The sequence below is a fragment of the Equus caballus genome, chromosome 10, assembly GCF_041296265.1.
Source record: "Equus caballus isolate H_3958 breed thoroughbred chromosome 10, TB-T2T, whole genome shotgun sequence".
In the NCBI taxonomy this organism is placed as follows: Eukaryota; Metazoa; Chordata; class Mammalia; order Perissodactyla; family Equidae; genus Equus; species Equus caballus.
The window spans coordinates 77020099-77029445 of record NC_091693.1 but is presented as its reverse complement, the minus strand read 5'-3'; the positions used below and the strand labels follow the sequence as shown (position 1 = coordinate 77029445).

General features: G+C 40.7%; 1 long non-coding RNA gene across 1 annotated transcript; it reads left to right on the top strand.

Moving 5' to 3' along the window:
* Positions 1–4588: 4588 nt before the first annotated feature.
* LOC138916058 (uncharacterized) lies at positions 4589–6938 on the top strand. The gene is made up of 2 exons (XR_011422696.1): positions 4589–5142; positions 5785–6938. It is a non-coding gene; the product is annotated as an uncharacterized lncRNA (long non-coding RNA).
* The last annotated feature ends 2409 nt before the right edge of the window (positions 6939–9347 follow it).

Sequence of the window (9347 nt, the reverse complement as noted above, 5' to 3'; positions counted from 1 at the left end):
GATTTAATTGTCAGGGTAGCTGAGCTCCAATGAGGTTAAATCACAAAGTAAAGCAGACTTGCTATGTCAACATTGAAGTACTAGTTGGGAAATAATGGGATACTGATAAATGTTATGGGGAAATCTGAGTTGATGTCCTCATAAATCTGGAAAGGTATGTTGCCCCTGACCCCTCTTGACCTGCATAAGTGGCCTCCCCATTAGAAGATAGAATTCCCTCCTTCCTGAAAATGAAGCAGAACCCCTTCCCCTGCAAGGCAACAGTATCAGCCTTAGGATCTGCCCCTTCTTCCCCCTCTAACTGCTGCACCAATAACTAGAGTTAGGTTACAACATAATATGGCCAAGGACATGAAGAACCTAGTGATGGAGGAAGGGACTACAACCCAAGGAGTTAAAGGCCCCAGACTGTGTACCAGCAAGAGTTGGGAGACCACATGGGACTAGACAGTGCTCGATCAAGGTGGCTGGAAAATAAAGTTGGATAAAGGAGAATTTATCAATTTGGGACTACTCTCCCAGGATACAGAATTTAACGCTGGCAAATATCCCTTTACTAGGATGGCTTCAAAACCCATGGAAAAGGCAATGGCCTGTGACAGGAGAGAGAAAACTTTTGCTGCTAGGGAGAGTAAATATTTTAGGCTTTGCAGGCCAGATGGTCTCTGTTGAAAGTATTCAACTCCGTCATTGTAGTGGAAAAGCAGCCATAAAATAATACGTAAATGAATGAGAGTGGCTGTGTGTGTGTTCCCATAAAACCTGATTTACAAACACAGGTAACAGGCTGGATTTGGTCTATTGTTTGCTGATCTCTGGCCTACATTAAGTGAGATTGAAATGCCAGAATTTCCATCACAGTTTCTGGAGAAAAAAGCATTGGAAAAGATTCAGAGCAGGGCTCATGTTAGAGTGAATAAACTATGTAAGCCCAGAAGACCCACCAAGAGGAATGTGTTCCATGAGAAGGCCCAGAGGACACACTATTCACCAAGGCCATCAGGAATGTGCTAGTGAGGGGTCACCTGCTTAGTTACCAGAGGGGCACTCACTTAGTAATTCAGTGGTGGCTTGCCTCTGCAGGCCAAGGCTGATGATAGAAATGTCACTGCAGAACTGATAGCACTGTGGAGGAGGGGCATACTGAAACAATGAAGGCCACGTAGTAGCATTTATGAATCAGGAGTTAGGTATACGTAATTATCATAATGTGGGGCAAGGTTGGAGGGGCAGCCTCAGGGCCTGAGCTACAGAGAGTTACGGAGATGCTTAACAGAATATGGTATCTCTAGCAGTAAAATAAATGGATAACCAACAATTTACTACTTGATCTGGACAAAGAATTCAGGGGTGGATGATCAGGAGGCTGGAGCGGTTACCTCAATTAAAACTCACGGTCCCTGGCCTTCGAACAGTTTCACACCTGGATTCCATTGACTGAAAGGCCAGATCCTCTAGTGGAAGGAGCCTGCAACACCATGGCAATGTACATGGTAATGTGTCCCCAATTCTTTCCCCAGAAGGACCTATGGAAATTTAGTCAAGTAACTCTAAAATATGGAAAGGTAAATGCCCAAACATTTTGGGAATTGTTAGTTACAGTGTCCAGGTTGCCATCATGACACCCTGTTAGAGCACACACATATGGAAGCCAGGCAGTAAAATGCAGTGGGCTCAGGCCTGCTCCAGAGACCTACTCGGTGGTCATTACCCCAGTTTCTGATTGCGTAATTGGAATAGGCATGCTTGATATTTGGCACATTCCCACATTGACTCCTTGGCCTTTGGGATAAGAGCTTTTGTAGTAGGAAAGGTTAAATAGAATCATCTATGGCTGCCTGCCATCCCCTGACCAAACAGAACATCCATCACAATATTTCATCTGAGGAGGAATGGCAGTGATTAGCGTCACCCTTACAGGTATAAAAAATCCAGCACGGTGGTTTCCATTGTATTTCTATTTACTTTACCCATCTGGCCCCTCCTGCAGAAACCTGTGGATCCTGGAGGATGTTAGTGGATTACCACCAATTTAACCAAGTAGATGTCCCAATTTTAGCTGCTGTGCCAGATGTGATACTGTTGCCAGAGGAGATTTACACAGTCTCAGGTACACTGTTTGTGGTTATTAATCTGGGAAATGCATTCTTTCCAGTCTGATCAGAAAAGAGGATCAGAAACTTAAATTCATATAGAACAGATTACAGAATACTTTTACATTTTTTCCCAAAGATATGTAAACTCTCCTGCCCTCTGGCAAAATGTAAACTCTCACATTCTCCACTAATCATATTCAGCTACTCAGCGCTTCTCTACCATGCCCATTATCAGCCTCTTCAATCTGTTCTGAAACTCTTAGCACCTTAACTTCTGTTCCCTTTTAGCACTGTGACCTTCTGGATGATAGAAATGTAAGTTTTCTAGGCTTCATTTCTTCACTTATAAACGGGAGTAATAATCAGGCCTCAGCATTAGTATGAAGATCAAACAAGATAAATTTTGTGTTAAAAGTTAGATGAACGTGGGTAAGACTGAGTGACCCAGACTTTGTGAAATGTAATCAGGATCTGCTCTAGTCAGCTTGGGCTGCTATAACTAAATGCTACAAACTGAGTGGCTTATCAACAACAGAAATTTATTTTTCACAGTTCTGGAGGCTAGAAGTCTGAGATCAGGGAGTCAGCGTGGTTGGGTTCTGGTGAGAGCCCTCTTCAGGGCTGCAGACTGCTGCCTTCTCATGCATCCTCCCATGATAGAAGACAGAGCAAGCCAGCTCTCTGGCCTCTTCTTATAAGGGCACTAATCCCACTTATGAGGGCTCTACCCTCATCATCTAATTACCTCCCAAATGTCCACCTCCAAATACGATCACATTGGCATTAGGATTTCAACACATGAACCTTGGGGGGAACATAAACATTCAGACCATACCAGGATCTAACCAGGAAGGCAGAATGCACTTCAAGTAGCTACAGCAGAGGAAATTTAATGCCGGGAATTAGTTACATAGGTGATGCTGGAGAGGAGAACCAAACACAGAACACTGACGACCCAGAAATTGGCAGCAGCAAAAGTGTTTGTCACTACTAGGCTTGAAAGACAAAGAGATGAGATAAACTGGTGTTATTAGAGCCCAGGGGTTGGGTTGACCTGATGGAAACTGGAACCATGGTGGGCTTGTCTGGTGGGAGCTGAAGCCAAAGAGGAAATGCAGACTTTTTCAAAAGAAAAGGATGAGCTGACAAAAGCAAAGGATGGAGAAGGAAATACTAAAGTCACTCCATTCCCCCTACCTTCCAATATCTTCCTTCTCATTGGCCAGAAGTTAGTTGACATTAAGCCAGGGAAACACCACCTGCAGAGGTCAGCGCAGAGCACAGGAAGGATCTGAAGCCAACAGTGTTTTCCTCTATAGGAGGCCATGACATCAGCCCATATCCTTGTGGGTAGGGGTGGCGTTTCCCATAGTTGGACTATTATTCCTGCTATCCACTCTTCTGGAAGTAGATTAATCCTGCTTTAGGAAGTGAGGAACTGGAAAGGCAGACTAATGGAATACTAATCAGCAATAGGGAATGAACTACTGAGACTTGAAAAAAAAAACAAAAGGATGAATCTTAAATGCATTATGCTAAGTGAAGGATGCTACACATAAAGAATATATGCTGTATGACTTCATTTATATAAAATTCTAGAAAAGGCAACACAACAGTGACAGAAAGCAGATGAGTAGTTTCCAAGTGCCAGAGTATGGGGCACGGGGAGAGGATTAACTGCAAAGACGTACAAAGAAAATTTTTTAGGGTGATGAAAATATTCTATATCGTGATTGTGCTGGTGGTTATATAACTGCATATATTTCTCAAAACTTTTCTAATAGCACATTTAGAATTCATGAGTTATATTTTCTGTAAGTTATAACTCAATAATGTTGACCAAAACAAGTCAAATCAAATAGTTATAGACATATTTTCTTATATATAAATTCTTATACATATATATATATTTAAAGGGGCATTAATTGATTCCTCAAACGTGAAAACTCCTCCAAATTTATTATCATTTACTATCATTTCCTGTTCTTACAAATTCTGATTGCTACCATGTGAGAGGCTAATTCCCTGACCAACCATTTGATTATCTTAGAGAAATGAAAGCCCGGTTTCTCTAAAATTACATTTAAAACTTTGGTTCTAACAGTGGACACTCATCTGAGTAACTGAATAGATTTTGCACTTTTCATCCAGCTCTTCGTTGTGGAAGCACAGGTAGGGTGCATGGTTCATTGAGCCTCACATTTCGCCGTGACATCAGCTGCATTAATGACTAATTTTCTACAACATCTAAACAACAAGGTGAATTAGAGGGAAAATGACTCTGTCACGAACTCTGAATTCCGCATGAAGTGCTTGTTTTGAGAAATTATTTCCAGCATTAAGAAACAGGACCTCCCTGGAGGGAGGACTTGAAATACTCTTGCCTAAAATAGCAAAGTTGGACTTCTAAATTATGGAAAATGACAAACACATTGAAAATCTGGAAGAAACTTCTCAGGAGATTAAAACAAACATCACAAAGTACAGCGCATAGAAGAAAGCTGATTAAATTGAATATCATTAGGAAAAAGATGGGTGGTACAATTAGAAAACCTAATAATGTCGTGGACTGATTGGAATTTTTGGAAACACTACTTAATGGAACTTTGGCAAGACTGATGGAGGAGTAAAATTACAATTTAATGTCATATGGAACTTACTTTTAAATACCACTACTTTAGATAAGATCCGTAACATGGGATTAAAGGAACTCTATGACTAGAGAAAATCACTGTGGGGAGAGATTTGAACTCCTGATGTGGGAGAGGCTGTCTTGTCAGAAGGAAAGTCTTTGTCTCCTTGGAGCTAAGCCTGGAGATGGAGGCTAGGAAAGGGAGCTGCCTGAAATACCAAAGCGGGCATAGTTACTGCTTCCTGTCTAATTGTCAGTAACACAGCAAGATCAACTTATCTCCTTTGACATATTGAAGGCGCACAAAGACTGCTGGGGAGGAGGCCGGCTGACATCACACAGACTCTAATCTTGCCTCGGAAATACATTTAAAGGAACTTTTCTGTTTCCTAGAACTGGAGAATTGGTATGAAGGTGTGTGCTAACTTTATCTGTTTGGAATTGTTCTATCTTTCAGGAGTCTTCATGTGCTTCATAACTTATCTCAGTCATAATGGGCAGAATTAGCCGTTTGGATAGATTTTTAGCCATTTAAAATGTATCATTAAATGCTCTGATAAATGTGAGGGGTGAGCTTTACGCATTAGTAAAGTTCAATAATATATGTTTTAACTGCAGCCAAGTCTCCAGCATTATGAAATTACTTCTCAATGTCACGTAGGGGGTCTTAAACCTGTACTTAATCAGGAGAGTTTGGCCTTTGCCAGTGGAGTTTATACTAGAACTTTGCTATAACATCAGAGTGGTAATACTATGGAGAAGTAAAATGTCATTTCTCAACCTGCAATACAGAAACTTGATAGGCATGAAATTTTATTATCCCAAAATATGTCTTTGGTTAATCAGACTGTAACTTCAAGTGCCACGACAATGGAATTCTAAATCAGTAAATTATTCATCACTCACATTAGGTCTTATTGACTAGGAAAAACATATAAGAAATCTTGCTCATTGGATTCTTATTTCAAAGCCATTCTGTCATTGGCTTGTGATTTTAAGTGCATTATGTTTAATGTCATCATATTCTATATAGCTCTGTTTTCTTTGAACACATAGATGTCACAGAAGAGGCTGTCAGACTAAAAGATAGACTGAATCTTGGGAGGTCTTGGGAAGCTGAACAGACACAAGGAATGTTTTGATCCCTCAAGGGTCTTCAGATGTCAGTTGGCTTATGTTTCTGGACATGATCTGTCAGATCACATTGAGCCATCTCAGTTTGATATTCTTGAGGGTTGATTTCATTAATGAAGAACATGCCAGAACCTGAGGTTATCTGCCACGAAAGATGATTTCTTCAGGCCTTGTGAGCTGAAAGATGACTGGATGACCATTTCTTCTCAAATGGAAGAAATTAAAGCTTGAGGCCATGGTGTGAAGGCTCTTAACAGCAAGCTGAAAAAACAACTAGACACACTTCAAAACTGGCTGGCAAGTGTTTACAATCAACGGGAACATTTTCAGGGCGCGTTAGGCAGCGGAGGAGGCCGGGACTGCTGTTGTGAGAACTTGGTGCACAGAGTTCTCATCTTACAACAAGTAGATGCCAAACATTCTCCCGACTATAGGGAGAGTGATGTTGGGTTGAGTGAATGCTGAGAGTGAAAAACATGCATTACAAAAATAACAAACAGGAGATATAACTAGGAAGAAACAATATACTCTGATCTGGTGTGTGGACTTTACGTTCAAACCTCTTACTGCTTCGTGTGCTACAGGCAGCCAGACTTTAAATCCATCTATTATATTGGAATTTAATTTCTAAATTATCACTCAAAACAAGTGGCTCATGCAGATTACAAATGACTCATTGCTTACTTAAGTGGAGACCTAGAGCATTTGATATGTTACCTGACGTCTAACTTTATCTGAACCACAACAGAGTTAAACCCTATAACTATTTCTCAGGGGTTCTTAACGCTTCAGCATCGGGCGGGGGGAGGCTTTATATTGGAGCAAACAGCTCTGGTTAAGTGATCTTCTCTAGCCATGTGCATTGTGGGAGAACCCTACAGACACCCCAGGAACACGGAAATCCACAAGAATGAAGTTCTGAAACACTTTTCTATAAGTTATGAACAATCAGTCTGATAAGAGTCGTTATTTTGTTATTCCCATTAGGGGAGCAATGGTATTTCACTGAATCCAGAATAAGACATAAGCTGCTATTTGGCATTCCCACGGGGGAATAAAATTCATTGTAAAACAAGCTTTTGTTTTCTTGTTTTTGTTCTCTTCTATTTTGTTTTGTCATGTAACCTAAGAATGATATGTTTATCTGCCATGTACTCATAAGCTCTGTTAAAGGGAGTTTACTACTTTTTTCTAACGCTGACTTTTTTTATCTAAATTGACTTTTGACACGTTTTTCTTTCAAAACATTTTAGAACAAAGTGTTCTTTCCAAAAGAAAACTCTAGATACCAGTTCTGTTGTGTAGTTTGTAGTTTACTTGCATTTTAATTTATAGGTTAAATTTTGCTCATTCTGGAGACAAGCTAATTCCATTCCATAGCTTGTGTTTGCTTGAAATTAAAAACAAAAAGCCTCCCAAACTTTAGACATGTTTTCTATTTCTAGATAAAAAAAATTAAAACAGCTTTCATGAGTATCAAATATTTTATAAAATAGTCTACAACCTTTTTTCTTTTTGAGGAAGATTAGCCCTGAGCTAACATCTGCAGCCAATCCTCCTACTTTTGCTGAGGAAGACTGGCCCTGAGCTAACATCTGTGCCCATCTTCCTCTACCTTATATGTGGGATGCCTATCACAGCATGGCGTGCCAAGCAGTGCCATGTCTGCACCCGGGATCCGAACCGGTGAATGCCGGGCTGCCGCAGCAGAACGTGCACACTTAACCGCTGCGCCACCAGGTGGGCCCAGCTCTACGTACTTAAGTCGTTACGTGTTGGTTTATTGAACAGTCTGAGGTGTGGGAAGCTACCCTGAGCCTTTCACTTGTTTCCCCATCCCTGCCTTCGACGCTGTGCTGTTGACTATCCCGTCCTCTCATTTAAGGACGTCTTGGGCAGATTCTATATCTTTATGGTCACGTTCAAGTATAAAAAACTATCGTCTTCTTACTGCTAATCTTTTTCTTTTTTTACTCATCTCTTGCAACTTTGTCCCAAGGGACTCACATTGGAGAAGAAATGTTGTCTGTTCTTTCACTCCTTCTCTTTTTCTCTGTGTGTGTGTTTTCTTTCTTTTGTTAAAAAAAGGAGGAGGAAGATGGAGAGGCCTGAAGGTTTATAATGAAATCTGTATTGCTTCTCTTTTTGCCTTTTGATACTCTTCTGGATAAGACACTGTTTGATGCTGAATCTCCTTTAGGGTGCATGTCTGAATTCCTTGGGGTGCCTTGTGTGTGAGGAGTGGGGTCTTCCGATTTCAAGTTTCACTGACATGAGGGACCATGTCCAATCTGATCTTTTTCTAACCACGTTTCAGAGTCTGTTCCTGAATATTCACTGCAAAGCCTCGTACTGCTGGAGTACCTAGGTGGCCATCTCGGGCTTGGAATGGGCAAAAGGGCTCAAGACTAGCTGCTATCTTCCGTGGGATCCACCTGACCTACCTCCTTTCTGTTGCTCATGGTGGTAGTTCAGACTTTCATCAGCTGCCCTTTCTTTCTGTTCTGTCCTCTTTTTTTCCCATTCTCTTTTTTCTTTGTTCAAAACAATATTGAGGAAGATCAACAAGTCCACTTCATAAGCTAATGTCCAACTGGGAATGAAATAGCAATTTCCTTTTTTATATTTTTCCAGGCACCTTTCTATGAATAATTGTCTTGAATCCACACCTCCTCCAACTGGTACTGGGGAAGGGAGGAAAAACAATAATCCTTCCCTACAACTCCAACAATTTTCTTCCAATTCTTTCTCCTACCCTGCTTGCACAGCTAGAGGGAAGGGCCTTGTGATTATTAAGGGGAGCAGTGGATTCAGCCACCACTTAATAACTCCAGAGGAGGTATTCCAAATGTCTGTAGTTCTCTTTAAGTTGGTTAGTGTAGGCTATCTCTTTGTATCTCAGACTTGGATCTTAATCACCAAGTCCAAGGCAATGAAAACATCCCATTCATCATGCTGCTACACTTACAATATAACCCAAACAATTTTATAACACAGCTCTATGTACATCAGGCATTGTAAGTATACATGTGTGTTGTGCTTATGTTCACTTGTAGTCCCATATTGTTAGTAAAAAAAAGATTGTAAACTTTTAAAGATTATCTAGGGATGTGATTTTTTTTTTAGAAGCTCTGGATATTGTCTCCATCAGTCCACACCTGACATTAATGGCTGTTAACCACGTTTGCCATGAAACTCCTCCTACTTTCATTGTTCTGAGCACCCAGATGTAATACCTTCCAAAAGCTCTTTAAATTGTTCTCATTTACCCACTCTTTAACAAAAAAAATGGATATCCCTTCTCCCTCACTGTCATGGCTTACCATTCTAAGCTGATCCCTGTAAACTTGAATTGCTACAACACCCTGACTCCAGTTTGACTCAAACACATGCTGCATGTGTTAGCCAGACTAAACTGGCTAATCTGACCAATTCAAATGGAATTTACACGAAAGCTTTCACCTACTTTAGAATACTGTCCTCTT